Source organism: Dasypus novemcinctus, chromosome 3 (assembly GCF_030445035.2).
Source record: "Dasypus novemcinctus isolate mDasNov1 chromosome 3, mDasNov1.1.hap2, whole genome shotgun sequence".
In the NCBI taxonomy this organism is placed as follows: Eukaryota; Metazoa; Chordata; class Mammalia; order Cingulata; family Dasypodidae; genus Dasypus; species Dasypus novemcinctus.
Window position 1 is genome coordinate 39633731 of NC_080675.1, and position 17406 is coordinate 39651136.

General features: G+C 45.0%; 1 protein-coding gene and 1 long non-coding RNA gene across 7 annotated transcripts in view; both read left to right on the forward strand.

The window, feature by feature from the left end:
• The first annotated feature begins 342 nt into the window (after positions 1-342).
• LOC131277908 (uncharacterized) lies at positions 343-2444 on the forward strand. Its single transcript, XR_009184954.1, has 2 exons — positions 343-596; positions 2039-2444. It is a non-coding gene; the product is annotated as an uncharacterized lncRNA (long non-coding RNA).
• A 1960-nt stretch (positions 2445-4404) lies between these two features.
• Positions 4405-17406, forward strand: part of SLC8A3 (solute carrier family 8 member A3) — a 160638-nt gene continuing 147636 nt past the window's right edge. For 2 of the 6 annotated variants that reach the window (XM_058293190.1, XM_058293188.2), the window contains exon 1: positions 4603-5222. The gene's annotated coding sequence lies outside the window, so the exon portion shown is untranslated. Of the gene's footprint in view, positions 5223-17406 lie in introns of all 6 variants that reach the window. The other 4 variants (XM_058293187.2, XM_058293189.2, XM_058293191.1 and 1 more) reach the window with 3 other exon arrangements.

The window sequence follows — 17406 nt, forward strand, 5'->3', positions numbered from 1 at the left end:
GATAGAAAAATTATTAAGTGACAAATTTTTGAAATACAATTTAGAACAAGGTTAAAAATAATATAACCCATAGGAAGATGTATGGCTCATTAAACTTTCCTATTACCAAACTGTGCTTATTAATTTTTTTTTTTTTTTTAAGTACTGGGCTGGGACCTTGCATGTGGGAATCCGGTACTCAACCACTGAGCCACGCTGGCTTTGCTGGGTTGCCTTTCTTGTTTGTTATGTTTTTTCAGGAGGCACTGGGAACCGAAGCTGGGACCTCTTATGTGGGAGAGGGGTGCTCAGCTGCTTGAGCCACCTCCACTCCCAGCTAATTAAACTTTCTCTCACCTACAGAGTTGGTCCAGAACTTATTTAAGCTTCAACTTCGTTGTCTGTTCCTGACACTTCTTAGCTGCTATCAGATCGTACAGTCCAAGAGCCTGTGGAATGGTGGCACCTGGGTACAGCAGTGGCTATGACAAGGAACATTATTATTTGTACGAAATGCAGAGTTAATGGCAGCAAGGGCAGGCAGATCTGTTCCTTGCGAAGTCCCTGAGGTCTTCTGTTTGGAGAGGCACCAACTTATGGAGTACTGGGGCATAATGGTAAATAATGGGGCATACCTAAGAAACTTTCCCCCTCCATTTATCCCATCTGCCCTGCCTCTCATGTGGTCCAGCTTCTGGAAAAAGGTATCTACCTCTTTCTTTTCTGCGTGACCTTAATAGAGTCACTTCACCCATTTGAGATTTCTTCTTCAGCAGATAAAAGGATAATATACCTCTCAACATGGAGCTGAGTTCTAAATGAAATAGACTTTTGCTACACTTCTAACTCAGGGGTTTGTCATCTCCTCTTCTGGAATCCTCTTCCTTCAGTTATGAGCATGGCTTTCTTCCTCGCTATCTTTGGGTTCTTGCTTGAATGACACTTTCTCAAAAAGTCATCCCCTGGCACTCCCTCCCACCCACAATTCAAATGTCTAACAATTTCCTCTCCTACCATCACCTTTCCCTGCTTTATTTTTCTCCATAGCACTTGCCATTTGATATGCTTTTAGTAATTTGACTGTTTTTTTTTTTTTATTGTCTGTCTCTTCCTTTAGAATATAGGTTCCATGAGGACAGAATTTTTGCTTTTTTGTTCAAGGTACTATCATCAGCAGTTAGAATATATCTGGCACATAGGAGCTGTTCCATAAATATTTATTGAGTGAAATAACACTTGGGAAAGTGCATAGCACAAGTGTCACAGCAGGCATTCAATAAAAAGCTGATTTTCTTTCTTTCTTTTTTGTTAAATTATAAAATCCAGGATGTTCCAAATAACCCCAGGCAACTCCTTGAAGTTGAAATAAAACAAGGACTCTCAGAGTCAGCTGGAATACTGTATTCTATCTATTCCTTGCTGAGCTCCATGACTAGATCAAATCCCCTGACTTCTCTGGGCTTTTGGTATTTTCCCAACTTGAAAATTAAGTTTATGGTTCCTTGTTCCTAATGCTGACTATAAATAGCTCCCTTGCTGGCTTTTCTGGGAAAATCCCCTTAAGTTCTAACACAGCCATAAACAATGGCATAAGTTGATGGCAGATTGTCATCAAATTTACTGTTTACAATTCTGTATGCATGTGTGTGTGTGTGAGTGGAGAGACAGACAGAGAGAGACAGAGAGGGAAGTGAGACCATCTAAAGTTAAATGGAATCTGAAACTTTTTATGCCACATGAAAGTTGACTGTAGAACTTACAGTGGGAGAGAAGCAGAGTTCGGGGTGGGGAGAAAGGGGTCGGGAAGAAAGAAAGAGTATTAACATGTATTTGGGGATTATAACCCAAACCAGAAACTATAATCTCACGCACTCCTCACAGCAACCCCAAAGGTGGGCATTAGCATCATTGTTGCGTCCATTTTGCTGGTGAGGACACTGAGGCCAAGAATCCAGAGTTGGGCTTTGTTCATTCAGTCAGCCCCACAGGTCAGCTCTGTCTATAGCAATGGTCAACGTACTTTAGCACCACCTTCTTACCCAGCAATGTTTTGTTTCAGGTGACTAGAAGAAGATGAGGACCCTGCCTGGAATTTTGGTAGTTCTTCCATAAAACACCAAGACCGAAGCTGCCCTTCTCTTTGTTGCTGCTGTTGTTTTAGTGAACGGGCAATGCGCAATGAAGAAAAATCAATAGATACAAATAAACAAAAGGAAGAAAATTCTAGAACAAAACTATCTATGGTAACAGAAAGCAGATCAGTGGTTGCTTGAGAGGAGGAGGATGACAACAAAGGGGCCCCAGAGAACTTTGGGGGAAGATGAAAATGTTCCATGCCTTGATTTCAGTTGTTATATTTGTATGTATGTTTGTCAAAACTCATCAACTTAAAACATCACTTAAAACAGGTGAATTTTTTTGTATGTAAATTATACCTCAATAAAGTTATCTAAAAAGAAAAAAAAGTCACCAGTAATCCCACCACTCAGAGATAACCACTATTATCATTTTGGTATTTTTACATAGCCAGGGCATTTTCTATATATATAACAAAAACTGTACTTCATTCAACTTCTGTTGTCTTTTCCTCTCTCTCAATAAAACATCATTAAACCCTTTCCTCCTCAATACATAGAGTGATTCTCTCTGCTAAGAAATTAAGATGTTTCCAGCTTTTCACTAGTACAAACAATACCACAAATACGCTTGTCACTGAATATTTGAACACATCTGAAATTATTGCCTCGGAATAAATTTCTACCAGTAAAAATACTGCATCAAAGAAGGTTCATACTTTTTTAAGGAATTTGAAATATCTTTCGAATTTGAAATATTTTTCAAATTTGTCCACCCTGAAGATTACACCAATTTATACACCTTCTGGTATGTCTGAAGGTACCTTCCAAATACTGCAGACTGATCAGCATCCTAGATCTCCATGGAAATAGACACCAGGTTTATCGCACCAGTGGGGATATCCTAAAATCCAAGAATGTTTGGAGTCACTGAAACCTTATTATAGTTCAGTGTCTTAGCCCCAACTTGAACTGAATTCAAGGCCCATAAACGTTGAGGAGTCTGTCTGAGAGCACAGAGCTCAAACACAGGACTGAAACCACCATATGACTAGTCGAAGGAACACTGGGTCAAGGGGCTTAGAAAGAACTTATACCATCCCTGGTTCAGAAACTCTCTAAGCCTATGCTTACTTAATCTTTTTGGTCCAAACGTTGTTCCAGAGCAGCATCTTAGGACAGTCAGGGATCCTGGAGGTTTCACACATTATTGTGGTTATCAGGGCAACTCTAGCTGGTTCTAACTTATTTCAGTCCTTGGTTCTGCTGTATGTGGTCCTGGATTGTTATTTAACCTCTCTAGGACTCGGTTTCCTGCACAGAAAACTGAGTCAGTCATTGTACCTATCTCATTGTTTTAGGAGGATGACAAAGATAATACACTCACCTTAATTAGCTCCATGCCTGACCCTAAGGAGGTGCTTGACACTTAAGTAGTAGTATTTTTATGGTCTGTTTGCCTCCTTATGGATCCTTAAACTTGGCTTCAGCGAGCAAATGCCTGAGAGAAATAACTTCCACCCCTTATACCCTGTCCCAGCATCTGCACTGGTGTATCTACAGAAGGTGGGCCACCATGATCATTTTAGATTTCCCTAATGCCACCAAGAAAACTAGGGACATGAAACCCCATTCCCAGGAAAGGCCTGCCCACCCCTCATGCTTCCAGGACCAAGTCTGACAAATATAGCAGAAATTACAGGCAGCTGATTTAAGACTACATGAGTACAACTTCTCCTGAGCCAAACCTTGGTACTGCTGCTGCATCAAAGGACCATCTCTCTTCAAGGCTCCAGGCCCAGAGCAAGCAGCAATTTGGGAGGCAGCCCCCTTTTATTTTTAGCCTTAAAAACCCCAAAGCCAACATACCGGCGCTCACCCAAGCGCCTCTCATAAGTTGCTGTTTGATTTGGGTTGAGAAAATGACAGCCTGGATGCTGCACCAAGGGAAGAAAAAAAGAGGGAAGAAAAAAGGAGTTTTATTTTCCCTCCTTTGCCAGGCTTCATCCCCCTCCACTCCTCCCCCAAAGCCTGGGTGGACCCTGACTGGGTAATGGCCCCCTGCTATATTTAAAAACCACAGATGCATTTGGTGGAGACTTAATTTCGGAATTGCAGGCGGCGTCTCCTGAGGACAAGGGGAAAACCGGTGCTGCGCCTCGCCTGCCTGCTGGCCCTCCCCGCCGGCTGCCCAGAGCCCTGAAGAACTCCGCGGAATCCAGGTCAGGACACGCCGCCGTTTCGGAACTGCTGCTAGGCGGGAGGCGCCGGCCACCGAGCGCCAACGATTGGGTGGGTGGGCGCGGGGTGGGGGTTGCGTCTGAAGTAGGTCCGTAGGGGCTCTCTGGACGCGAGGTGCCGGCTTGGCTTCCTAACTGCTGCTCGGGAAGCTCTCTGAAAATCCCCCTCGGCGCCCGAGGATAAGTATGCGCGGCTTGTCACTCGGTGCAGCTCTCTCTCCCAGCTGATAGGGTGACGTTCTATTTGGAGGCTTGGAGATTGGCTTTTTGATTTGGCTCCTTGCTGCAGCTTAATGGGCAAAGCGCTCGGCTCGCCCAGAAACCAGCCCCTCCGCGCGTTCCTTTCGCGAGCCACGGAGCGGAGACATCTCCCGCGGTGACGGCGTGGAAGCGGAGAGCCCCTACGCTCCCGGCCCCGGGAAAGCCCCGGCGACGCGACTGCCAGCCGGGGTCCCTCGGAGCCGCCAGGGCGCGCCGGGCTCCTCGCCTTCGTTTCCTTCCCAGGAGGGATCCCCCCGCTGCCCGCGGCTGGGACTCCGGGCCTCTCCCGGACGTAGTGCAGAGACCGCGCTCCTGGCCGAGGGTTTCTGGAGGGTCTTTGGGGGTCTTTTCCTTGTTCTTTAAATCGGCGCGGAGGAATCCCTCCCCCAGGGCTCCTCGCCGTGGCCCCAGGCCCCCTCCTGCCGAGACCTCGCGCTCCAGATGCGCTGCGGGGCAGCTCCCTGACTGCTGCGAGCCGACGAGCCCCAGCAGGCAGGCGGCGGCGGCGGTGGACTGACATGTCCCGGACGCGGCTCCGGCCGGCGGGCAGCCCGCGGGGGCGATGAGCCGCTGCGGCCGGTGAGGAGGCCCAGCGGCGAGGGCATCGCGCCCCTTCCTCACCCCCTCCCCTCTCTTCCCACTCCGCTCGGGAGACCGAGAGGAAACGGTGAGTATTGGGGTGAGCCTCCCGCCCTTCCCCCTCAGCGGGCAGTTGAGGCAGGGGAGGCAGAGGTTGGGAAGCTTGGGATGCCCAAGAGGGTTCCTCGTTGTGAATAATGGTGTTAATTAAGTTATTTCTCAGGGCCATTCACACAAACTGCCTTCCTGTGGGTTTAGTGCCGTAAAATGTGGGGGGAGGGCGCCCCAGAAAGTGTACGTGTGTATGCGGTGTTGGGGGTGGGGGTGGGAGGCAGGGTTCTGGCAGCGTGTGACAGGGGAGGATGCCCGGGTGGGGGTGGGGGGAGACGCCTGGTAACGTGTGTCCGGCTGGGCCGGGGGTTTGCCGGATTAGTGGCGAGTGCGCTCTGGCGGGTCTGAAGGCTGCGTTGCGCGCTGGGTGCATGTGTGCATGTGTGCATGTGTGTGCTGGCTGTGTCAGGGCGTGTTGTGCACCTGGGCTGTGCGTGCCCGTCGGGTTTGCGGGGCTGTGAGGGGGGTGCGGTACCTACTCCGCGCGCGCCCGCATGCACACACGCACGCGCGCACTCCAACCTTGGGTCTCCGCCGCCGCGGGTCTGGAACTGCAGCCTTGGCTCACTCGCCGCGGGCTGGCCGAGGGGGCGGGGAGAACGAGGGTGTCTTGAGTCCTGCGCTCGCCACACAGACGTGGTCTGGGCGGTCCGGGGCCGGGTGGAGAGAAGAGAAGTATATAACTAAGTCATTAAGCGCACCCCGCCCCCATCACCAACGCGCGCGCGCGCACACGCACACACACAGGCATGCATGCACGCGCGCTCTCTTTAGTGGCTAGAGTTGCTTCTGCAGGGCCTGACTGACGTGCCCGGAGGATCTGAGCCACAGGGGGAGATGAAAAAAGCAGTGATTTGCGCCAGAGGGGAAAAGAGACCAGTTTTACGTCTTTATTCATTGTGTTTTATTTTTAACCGTGGGGGAGGGGGGCAAATAGAACAAACGCCTTTAATGCAGTGCCCATAAATTTACCCGCTCGCTGTCCGCCCCCCCTCCCCCCTTCCCCTCTCCCCACTCCCTCTCCCCCACATACACACACTTTTGGAGATTGAAACAGAACCGCATGTTGCCTCAGTTACAATTTATCGGAAACGGAGGCTGCAGCTGGGAACATAGAGGCGAGCTCCTGAGTGGTCAAGAAACACCCGAAGCGGAAGGGCTTGTGGGTACGTGATACAAATGCATCCGGCCTTCTGGTGGGGCACCAAAGGGAAGCCTCTCGGCCTCAGGCGACCGGGTGACTTGCAGCCGCATCTGATTAATCTTCCACAGCTGTTGTACCCAGGCCACTTGAGCTGAGCTCTTGTTTACCTCAGTTTTCAAATATAGCTGCTGCGCCATGCTCTTCCTGAAATAGGGGGATCAGTTCACTGTGTATGGGAGCTGGGCCTCCCGCTGGCCTTTCTTTTTACTGACCTGGCTGAAGAGGAAACTGCCCCTTCATGCCTGTCAGCTCTCCTAGTGAGGACGGTTGATGGTCAGAGCTTGGAGTGGCTAGATGAGGACTAATCACATCCGGCCCTTCAAGGCAATCCTCAATTCCCATCATTAGTCCCCACACACGAGTCCACTCCATAGCCACTTTTTCTTCAGCTAAAATGTAGATATTGGGTTAAGAAGTCGATAGAACCTGCAGAACTGAACTTGGCTCAAGCGGTTCTTACTTTCTTTAACCTGATGGAGAAACTGTTCATGCAGTATCCTCTCCCTGGGATGCTTTCTTATTCTTCCAACAGGCTTAAATCTCAACCCCATCTGTACTCCTGTCCTCCCTTCAGCACCAAGCTCATTAGTTACTTCCTCAAGGAAGCCTTCCACACCTTCCCTATCTAGGCCAGATGCCCTTATTTTATGAACCTGCCAGTTGGAAGTAATTTAAAGATTCCAATTAAATATATTAATGTGACTGAGTAATACTGTCACACTTCTAGACAGTAAACTCCATGAAGGCAGGAAAAATGGCTGGTTTTTATTCACACGGTATTCCAGGGCCCAGCACTCAATAAATATTGGTTGAATGAATGGACTTGGAGGGACAAGTTAAACATCTTCCTCTCTCTGTTCTCTTACCTCTACTTTGGCATCTCTTGCACTGCTCTCCATTGCCTCCTGGTCTGAGAAGGTAGAATAGGGTTATCAAACTGACCCTGTAAAAAAGAATTCCTTTCTCCTGTGCACCTCCATGGGCTGGGACCCTGGAGCTGATTGAGAGTTGTCCTTTTGCCCTAGCCCTTCCCTATCCCTGTACAAGGCGGTACCTTGTTCAGTCTCTGGGCATAGTTGTTGGTATTGTTCATGGGGAATGATCATGGGCATTGTTCCCTGGCCTGAATGGGCCAGTTCTTGCCCAGAATCTGGATTTTGGGATTGTGTCACACAATTTGGCTTCTCTTCAAGCTACCGAGTTTGGATAAGAAGAGAGGAATCACTCCTCCCAGTCCCCGCAAACCTGGTTGCTTTGCTTTGCCTATAGGTTCAAGTATTTGGTGAAATTCAGAAATACGTTAGAAAGAAAACGTATTTTCTTTGTGTGTGTGTGTGTGTGTGTGTGTGTGTGTGTGTGTGCGCGTGTGGTGGGTGTATATAACAACTCTACTTTCTGCATGATTTTCTTCTGTAAACCTACAACTGCTTTAAAAAATAAATTAAAAATAAAACTAAGTAAATATTAATAAAGCATGGACTTAAATATTTTGGATCTTAAAAGAGAAAGTATTCATCTATTTATTGTCAGTCATTTATTCAACAAACATTTACAAACAACTTACTCTGCCAGGCATGTGATAAGTACAAAGGCAAATAAAATAAGCATGGGGACTGTCTCTCCTCCTCCCCCCAAACTTACATCCTAGTAGGGGTAACCAACTGGTGAACAGGCAGTCACCCAGTAATGTGATTCCTAGCAATGGAAGTTAAGTCCCAGGTGCAATGGAAGCATACAGGTAGAGCATCTCCTCAAATGAACTTAAGGAGGACTCCCAAGGACAGCTACACCCAGAAAGAAAGGTTGAGGAGGAGTTAGCCTGAAGACAGTGGGATGAAGCAGAAGGGAAGTGGTTGGGGAGAAAGTGTTTTAAGTGAAGGAACCAGTATGCAAAGGCCTAAAGTAATAAAGAGCTTCCAAGTAGCTGGAGACAGAGGGTGAAATGTAGAAATGAGTTTGGAGAAGCCATAAGGACCAAACCTTGAAGGGCAGGTACTCCACACTAAAGATTTCCACGTCAACCTGAGGTTCTAGTAGGGGGTTACGATGGTTTTAAGTACTGAAGTGAATGGTCACATTTGCACTTTGGATAGTATGTTGAAACAGGAAGATAGAGAGAGAGGGAGACAGGGAAGTTAGGAGGCTGTTCTAGAAACTCCTCTTTTTATATCAGTATATCAATCAGAGCCCGCCTTCTGGGGAGAAGTTCCGCTGCATTTCTCTCTTTTTTTTCCCCTAATATGGAGAGTGACTAAAGGCTAATTCCAGAATCAAGGGTACTCAGATACAGTGTACAGAGTTATAAGTACTAAGAAAATAGCTCAATTTCATCCGAGATGTAAATCGGAGTAGGACAATTTGCTGCCTTGAAATCTGGCCTGACAAATTGGCTTTGTTCTGGCTGTGTGCAGGAATGCTAGGTCATGTGGGAACTGGGATTATACACTGTAATCCTGCCCTGGCTTCCACGGGGTAATTTCCAAATCACCTGAGAGGGAGAGACCTCAAAGCCATGTACTGCTATGTGTAGTCCTTGCAAATGAAGCCAAACAGCATTAGCTTGGCCAGCATTCTTCGTTTACACCCTGATCTCCAGCTTTATTCCTCATCTTTCCCTGAACCTAATCTAAGTTAAACAAACAAAAATCTTCCTTCCTCTCCTGCGCTGTACTCAGGAGCCATTCCTACCCCACCTATGGAAAATGCTTGGGGCTCTTTCTCTTATCTCACCTCTCTCCTTCATCACTGAATCCTCTCCCTTCAATTATAAGTGTGCTCAGCAACCCACACCTTAAAAGAATATCACTTGTCCAATTCCTCCTCCCCATTATTCTCTTTCCCTATCTTGCCTTCAACAAACTCTTGAAATTGTAGGCTAATCATCTGTCTCTATTTCCTCATCACTCAGTCACTTGCTTTGCCTCTTGCATTTCCACTTTTCTCCAACCCCTGCCCAACCTCTCATCCACCAAGAATTTCCTGTTCCTCCAAATATGACTATTTTTTGATCCTTCTCTCTCTGTCTCTCCACCATCAGATAACTTTGGCCATTCCCCGTCTTAGATTCTATCGCAGGGATCTCTCCTGATTTCTCCAAATTCTCTAGGTGATCTCTCTTCTACTCTCTCTCCAAGATTCTCTCCTTTCTCCCTCTTTTCCCTTTCTCCATTATCCCCTGGTGGTCTCCCTCGATGATTTGTGCCAATACTCCAATGTGGATAGTTCCCACTCCAAGTTCCCTCTCCAACCCCCGTGTCTCATTTCCAGCCACTTGCAAAATCTCTCCAACAGGATTCCTCTTCCTTGTTTCTCAAGTATTGCTTGAGGTCTTTTATGCCCATTTCCCTCTTCTCCATCTCTACTACTAAGTGCAGATTATTATAACCTCTTGCATAATAATAATAATAATAATAATAATAATAATAGCAATTGTTATTTTTATAGCAGCCAACATTTGAGTGTTTATCACCATTCAGCTATTCTGTTGCAAAGAGCTTCACATTGATTTTTCCCATTCAATCCTTACTATACTCTATGAAGTAATTATTATTTTACCATAAAAATAGCTTTCTATAAATTTCCAAATTCAACATCTCCCTCCTTTCATTTGCTTTAACTCTTACTACAAGATACAATTCCTAACCCACGCTTCTAGGCTTACCATTTTCCTTTGCAAATATTTTGAAAGGCTTTCCATTTTTTTGCAGCAGTTCAACTCCTTGTGTTCAGGGTCTGGTTCTTTACGCTGTGTCTTCTCTAATTTTTTTACAATTCCCTTATAGGTACGTGAGGAAACTTTCCCTTTCCTCTTCTGTTCCCTTATTCATGATTTACCTTTCACTAAGTATCCTACTTGTACTTCAAGTCTTTATTCAAGTGCCTCTTCCTAATGGGGAGTCTTCATGGAGAAGCACTCCCTTCCACACCAAATTTGACAATATTGCATCTATTTTTCATAAGGCTCTTATACTTTTTGTAGTGCAGATTTCTATTTTGTTTTGTTTGTGGGTTTTAGTTTTTGTTCTTTCAGGATTTTTTTTTTTTTTTTTTTGCATGTGGCTTGCCTCCTTCATTGGACCAAGTGCCTTTCCTCTTTCCCACTCACTGTGGCATGATGCCTGAAACACAGTGGGTGTTAAATGAATGATTTGCCTCAATTTTGAGGTAGGTGAAATAGGTCAAAAATGATCTAAATCATTTTTCATAAAAGAAGCCAGTGGTGGAGTCAAAAATCAAACCAAGAACAGGCCACACAGTTTAATAGAAGAAGCATTAAGCTGGCAGAAGGCAGGTTATGACCTAGTTCTTATCACTTCTGAAAACCTTGGGCAAGACCCACTTATGCTCTCTTGCCTCAGATTCCTTAAGCATCCAAAAGTTTGTGCTGGCTGTATTGTCTTCTGAGCTACCTCCCAATGCTGACAATTCTTCATTCTGTGAATTTTGTTCCACTGCCTATAAATTGCCTCCTGCTAAGAACACTTAGTGCTGGCAGTATCCTTCATTTCAGAACGTCCCAGTTGTAACTTGAAGCCCCTAGTGTGTCTGTTATCACTAGGCTCTGACGTTGAGTCTCTAGCAGTCAAAATAACCAGCCAAGTCAGCTATCTGCATGTCTGGCCTGCAGGGCACCCTGAGCTACATTGAGTGCCTTTCTGGCGTAACTGGCCCTTGTGAATGTGGAGTCACCTTCCCACAGCAACACCCCAGGGGATTCACAGAATGACTCATAGTGTGCTAGGCCCCCAAATGCTCCTCTGCTTCTGCCTTTCCTAGACCCCCCAGGAAGGGTATATTTAGAGCCAGGTAGACTCTGTTGGGAGGTATGTGGAACCACTGTGCACCATGGCTTTGCAGGGGTTCTGCCCTCCCTACCATACCACCCTGCTCTATGCCCAGAGAGACAGGAAGCATCTTCTTGAGTCTGTGCCTTTCAGCTCCTTGGAAGGAACTAATGGAGGAATCAATTTCAAGGGGGAATGATTAGGAGAGTGGGGAGAAGGCACAGCTGCAGAGACCATATCTAGATCTACTGGGAGTCCTAGGACTCTTCCTAGAGCCCTCTTATGAAAAGGATGACCCAGAGCACCCCTAGAGTTGATTGGCTAAGAGGATCCTCCTGCCATTTCTCAGGAAGATGACTCTGACTGCTTGCCAGATTCTGTGTGTTCTTCATTCAGGCAATGATATGATGTAATTCCATATTTCAACTTGTAAAAAATTAAGAGAAATTAAATGGCGTTAAAATAAATCAGACTCCTGGGGGACGAGCTGAAGAAAATGTGCAAAAAGGCAGCTGATCACCAGCTTCCCCTTGATGTTTAGGCAACAAGGTAGAGGGATGTCAGCCTCCTTTCTGTCAGTAATCCCAAAAGATAGCGCCTAGGAGGCGGGACAGGAACTTTGTCTCCCTCAGGCTTCCCTGGGCCTCCCACTTCTCACTCCAGGCCTCATTTCCTTTCAGTGGCAGGGACTGATTTCTCTTGGTCTTTCCTGACATGGCACACTCATTTAGGCCTAGTGGAAAGAGACTTGCTGCCAACCAGAAGACCAAGGTTTGGATCTGGCCCCACTGTTTATTGGCATAGACGCTCTTGGCAACTAACTGAACCCTGGTTTCTTCGTCTGTACATCTGTACATCTCAACTTCTTCACAAGAAGGATTCAGTGAGATCATGTAAGTGAGAAGGGTTCTGTAAACAGCTGCACAGAGTATCACTTAATATTTGTTAAATGAATGATACACTAAAAAAGTTATCTTATGCCATACATTGTGGAGGAAAAGGGGGAAATGAGAGGAGTATGGTGAAGAGAAAAAACTGTGTTTAGAAATAGACTCACAACTGCTGTCTAAACACCATGTGGTCCTGTTGGTTCTTCTGAATGAACAAAACCACCTGCTCTCTGAGGTCACTGGCTTTGCCATTAACTGCTCTACCCCCAAAGACTTCCCAGGAAGTTTGAAATCTCCCCTTCACAGGTGAATCTTTTCAAAGTCATTTAATCCTATAGTGTTGTTACTCATCCATTCAACAAATCTTTACTGAGTGCTCATTATGCCAGGCTCTAGTCAAATCTCTGGGAATACTATGGTGAACAAAAAAAAACACAAGTTTCCTACTATCATGGAGCATATATTTTATGAGGGAAGATATATGATATACTAGTAAACAAACAAAAACGAAGTGATGATTTTGGCAAGTGATATGTGCTAAAAAGAAAATGAAAAGCTATGTGACAGAGAGGTGAGGAGGTGAAGAGGCAAGGATGAGATCACCCTTAGATAAGGTAGAAGGGGAAAACCTCTGAAAAGTGGCATCTAAGACCTGGGTGAAATAAAAAGTGAGCAATATGGGTATTTAAGGTAAGGATATTCTAAGCACAGAGAACCGTAAATGCACAGGCCCTGAAGTAGGTGCATGCTCGGAGTGGTGTAATAGCTTCACAAAGTACACCTTAGCTACTTTCTGCCGAGGGATCAAAACAAAGTGTTAGGAGATAAGGTGAGCAGGTTATGAGAAGGGAAGTTATTATAAGGTTAAGTGTATGTCTGTGCGGGGTGGTTGCTGCAGGAAAAGAAGGAGAATGCAAAGAATTGCATGACCTATCTTAATTACATTCTAACAAGATATTTCTGGATATTTAGAGGGGAGTAGAGTTTAAGGGGTGGGGCAAAGTGGCAGCTTTGCAGTAGTACAGGCAAGGGTTATAATATTGAATCCCCAGTAGCTAGAACTGAATGTGACACATATTTGGCACTCAGTCAATTTGAGAATACATCCAGGCAGAAAAGATCTTTAAAGCACGTAAACTATATAGGAAGTGTTCAACAAATATTTTTTTCATTAATCAATGAGCAGAACCAGGCTGCCTTGTGGTCACTATGGGCTTTGAGTTAATCTCAATATTTTGGATCTTTTAAAAGTAATTTTAATTTTTTCTTGGGAGAATGAGTTCCATGAATTTGTTTTCATCTGTGTGAAGCTGCATTCTCATTGAAATAGACATGTAATGTCCAACTTCACTACCTCTTTGATGTTCTCAGCCAGTGTTCGTAATTCCCAAAACCCTTTGTCCACTTTTGAATATTGGCCTTTTGTACTTTTCTGTAAGCTCCTCCAGGGAAGGGACCAGATCTGTTTCATCAGGGCCTCTCCAGAGTTTATCACAGCCTGAACTATTGAATCAACAGGCAGTTAATATCTTGACAAGACTGAGGAACACTGCTGCTTCAGTGCAATTCCAGGGGCTTCCTGTTCTCCTCCCAGAAAGCCTAGAATGCTTGCTAGTCTCATTTGTCTCACAGTTACAGAGCGCCTAAAACTAAGCAGGTGTCTAAGTTGGGTTGCTTTGTGTTGATTCCTTCAGCTTCTGTTTCTGTGGGCCTTGACCGCCTGGAGATCTCTGAACTTTGCAGGGCCGGAAGGATGACAAATATGCCTCACGTAGTTTGGTCCTTGCTATGCCTCTTAATTCTTCCTTCATCATCACCTTCTGTTTTCAGCTGGTCTCCAATATGTATTGACTCTACTTTTGAAATATAAACCCACCCCTTATGCCCAACCCTAATCTCATTATCTTTTCAGGTTCTCATCACCTCTCACCCGGATGTTTTGATAGTCTCCGAACTAGTCTTCCTGCCTCCAGCTCACCACTTCAGTTCCCACCCTGTCATCACTATAGTTCTCCTATCAAAAAGAAAAACATTGATTTTCTCCATCCTATAATTAAAAAATCTTTTAGTGGTTCCTTATTGCCTCCAAGAAAATGTCCACATTTCTTGGCCTGGGACTCAAGACCTTTTACCTCCTATTCTTCACCTATCTCTGCAGTGTCTCTTGAGGGCCCTGCCACTCTGCTCACCCTTCTCTAAATATACACTGATCATTCATGCTTTCATGCTCTTTATCATAGGCATTATATTGCCTTTGTTTGAAATGCACTGGCTTACACCCAGTTAATTCCTATTCATTCATCAAATCCTAGATTCATGAAGCTGGCCCTGATAATTCTAGGTAGTGTTAAACCTTCTTTCCTCAGTGCTTGTCTTGGCACATTGCACATGCTTCCAAATCTAGTACTTGTTAGTGGTGTTGTAATTACTTGTGTTTTGTTTTTTTTTTCTGTTCTAACCAGTGAACTGTGTCCTCCTCAAAGGGGATTATATTTTGTTCCTCTCACTCAAATTTGAAAAACCTTACTCACAACATACCTGACAGATGGCTGTCTATTTGAACACTGCCAAGGGTGGAAGAAATCACTGAATATTTTCCCTTCTATTTTTGCACTTTCATTCAGTGTATCCATTCATTCAAGAAATAATTTCTGAGCATCTACCTACCTACAATGTGCCAGGCATTGATTTAGCTGCTGGGGATATAGAAATAACAAACAGAAAAAAATTTGTGCTCTCTTGGAACTTATATACTATTTTTTTGAGCGTATAAAAATGAATTAGGTACAAATCAGAGTAGCCTTCTTACCATAATTCAGTGGAAGTCAATCTGTGATATATAGAATGGACTCATACAAGTACATGAATGAATGAATAAACAAATGAACAAGTGTGGCTAAATCAACTTTCTGTCATCCTTGAAAGGAAAAATAACTAGAAATATGTTTTGTTGAAAACAGGTGAGTAGCCTCCTTTGCTACAAAGATTCAGAAGTCTTGGTCTTTTATACTTTCTCAGAAAAAGTATAAGCCAAGCAGACAGAAAATTTACGGAGAAGCAAAGGGAAAATCTACTTGGGTGGGTAGGGAATTGGTGCTGACTATCCTTAGCAAGGTATGAAAGTCAGTGAGAGTCCAGAGGATGGGAAGTTTGTCCAGTGCACAGACCCTGGACGAACATATTCATGAATCAATGCATAATATGCTGGCAGTCCTTCTCCTGGTCCAAAGAGTGTCCTGAATGGTTGGAATACCTGAGATCTAGATAGCATAGTCAGGCTGTGTTTCTTGTCTTCTCTCCCTGGATTCTCAACCTTGACTAGCCCTCGAAATTAACCAGGTAACTTTTCCATAATCTATATATCTAGGCTCTACTCCCAGAGATTCTAAAACTTAGATCTGGGGTAGAATCCACATATCTGTATTTTTAATAAATCCAAAGTGATCCTGATGCACAGTCATTTCTAGAATGTGGTCCTAAGTTCCATCACTTGTTCCAACTTGGGGGGTAACTTAAATGAAGATGTAGGTCCAGCAGTGGGAGAAGCAGAACTTGAATTAAACTGGGCAAGGCCATTCCTCTTTCTAGCTCTCTAGCCCTCTCTCAGTGTTTGTGACTCCCCAGACACGTCAATGGTTTGCAGAGGCTCAAAGTCCTCTGGCTTCCATCAAGTGGAGTAAGCTTTAGTTTTGTCTTTTGTTTTTTTGACTCATAGAATTTTAGAGGCAGAGAAGATGGCAGAGGTCAGATCAATAGAGCTCCACTGAGTCTACCACTCTTTGTTGCAGGAAAAAAAACGATTCTCTATATTGAGTTGAAATCCTTCATGGAGTGCCTAGGTGAGTGTGGAAGATGGGCATATAAACAGATAAGCTCAGAACTGTGGGATGAGGACTTTAGTGGTGATATGGACAAAGTGCTAGGGGAACCCAGGGAAATAAATGACTCATTTGGAAGGTGAAGGAGGAGGAAATTGTCAAGGAAGGCTTCCTAGAGGAGGCAAAGTTTTCTGGGGCTCTAGGTTCTTCACCTAAGAGCTACCGATTTCTACCCTACCGTTCTACCATTTCTGTTATCTCCTGGGGTTTAAAGGCAGACCTTGATAGTCAATGTGTCAAGCTTCAAAGTCCATTTGTGCCACATGTTCAGGGAGTGGAACTTGGTAAGTTATTAATCTTTGAGCCCCTGACTCTTCATATATAAAACAGAGAACAATACGTGTCTTATTGTAGGAGTATGATGTCAATGTGCCAAGTGCAGTGCCAGTCACGAGTAGGTACTCAATGAATGGATATGGGTATTGTTGCTGTTGTTACCTTTTTAAGTTCTTGGTTTATATAAAGCACAAGGAAACAGGCTTGCTAGTACCCAGGGCTGCCCAGGGAGACTATCTCTTCTTGTGTGGTGGTGGCTGGGAGAATGTCAGCAGTGTTCCATGTAGCTATCACGTGGATTGGGCATCATTAAGGGTTTTTGAGGAGCTTCAGGGAAGTTGAAATATGATGACTGAATGAGATTAGAGAAGCAAGGACAATATAATATCATGTCACATACTACTGCAAGATTCTCTGTATTATAAAGCCATGCTGCATTGCAGCCACTGCCCACATGGCTAGAGGCAGCTGTACAGTGACCAATCTGAGAATTTAGAGCAGAACATGAAAAAGAGATCACTTCCCAGAACATAATTGTAATCAGTTACTCATGTAATGACTTGTGTATCTCTGTCCCTCATCAGAAGATAAACTCTGTAAGGTTGGGGATATGGTATGGCTCATTCATGGCTTCAGCTCATCACTAGCACAGTGATGGCTTAGTGAACGCCATAATGAGCGTTCAATAAGCAGTTGTTTAAAAAAATGTACTTGATCCAAGTTGGTTTTGGTAAATCCTGAATGTAGGCTCTGCTTGACTTCTTGCCGCACCCCCCCACCTCCAATTTACTTCCTTATCGTTTGCAGTCTCCTCGGGAATCTAAAATCCATGCCTGGCTCTCACACTGCCCTGGGCCAGCATAACTTAAATGTGCCCCTTCACTTCTCTGCTTTTTCAGAGGCAGTCCTGCTTGTTACCAAAGCATCTTTGACCAGAAGGAACTATAGAGGTCATCCAACCCCACCTGAATTTTATGGATGAGGAAAATGCCTTGAGAGGTTCATTGATTCCCCAGGGTCTTATAGCTCATTGAGACAAAGCTGAGATGAAAATACCTGCCCCCCCTTCCTGAGTTTAGGGCTCCAACACTGCCCCACACTGCCTTGCAGTACATAGAGCCTCCAAGCT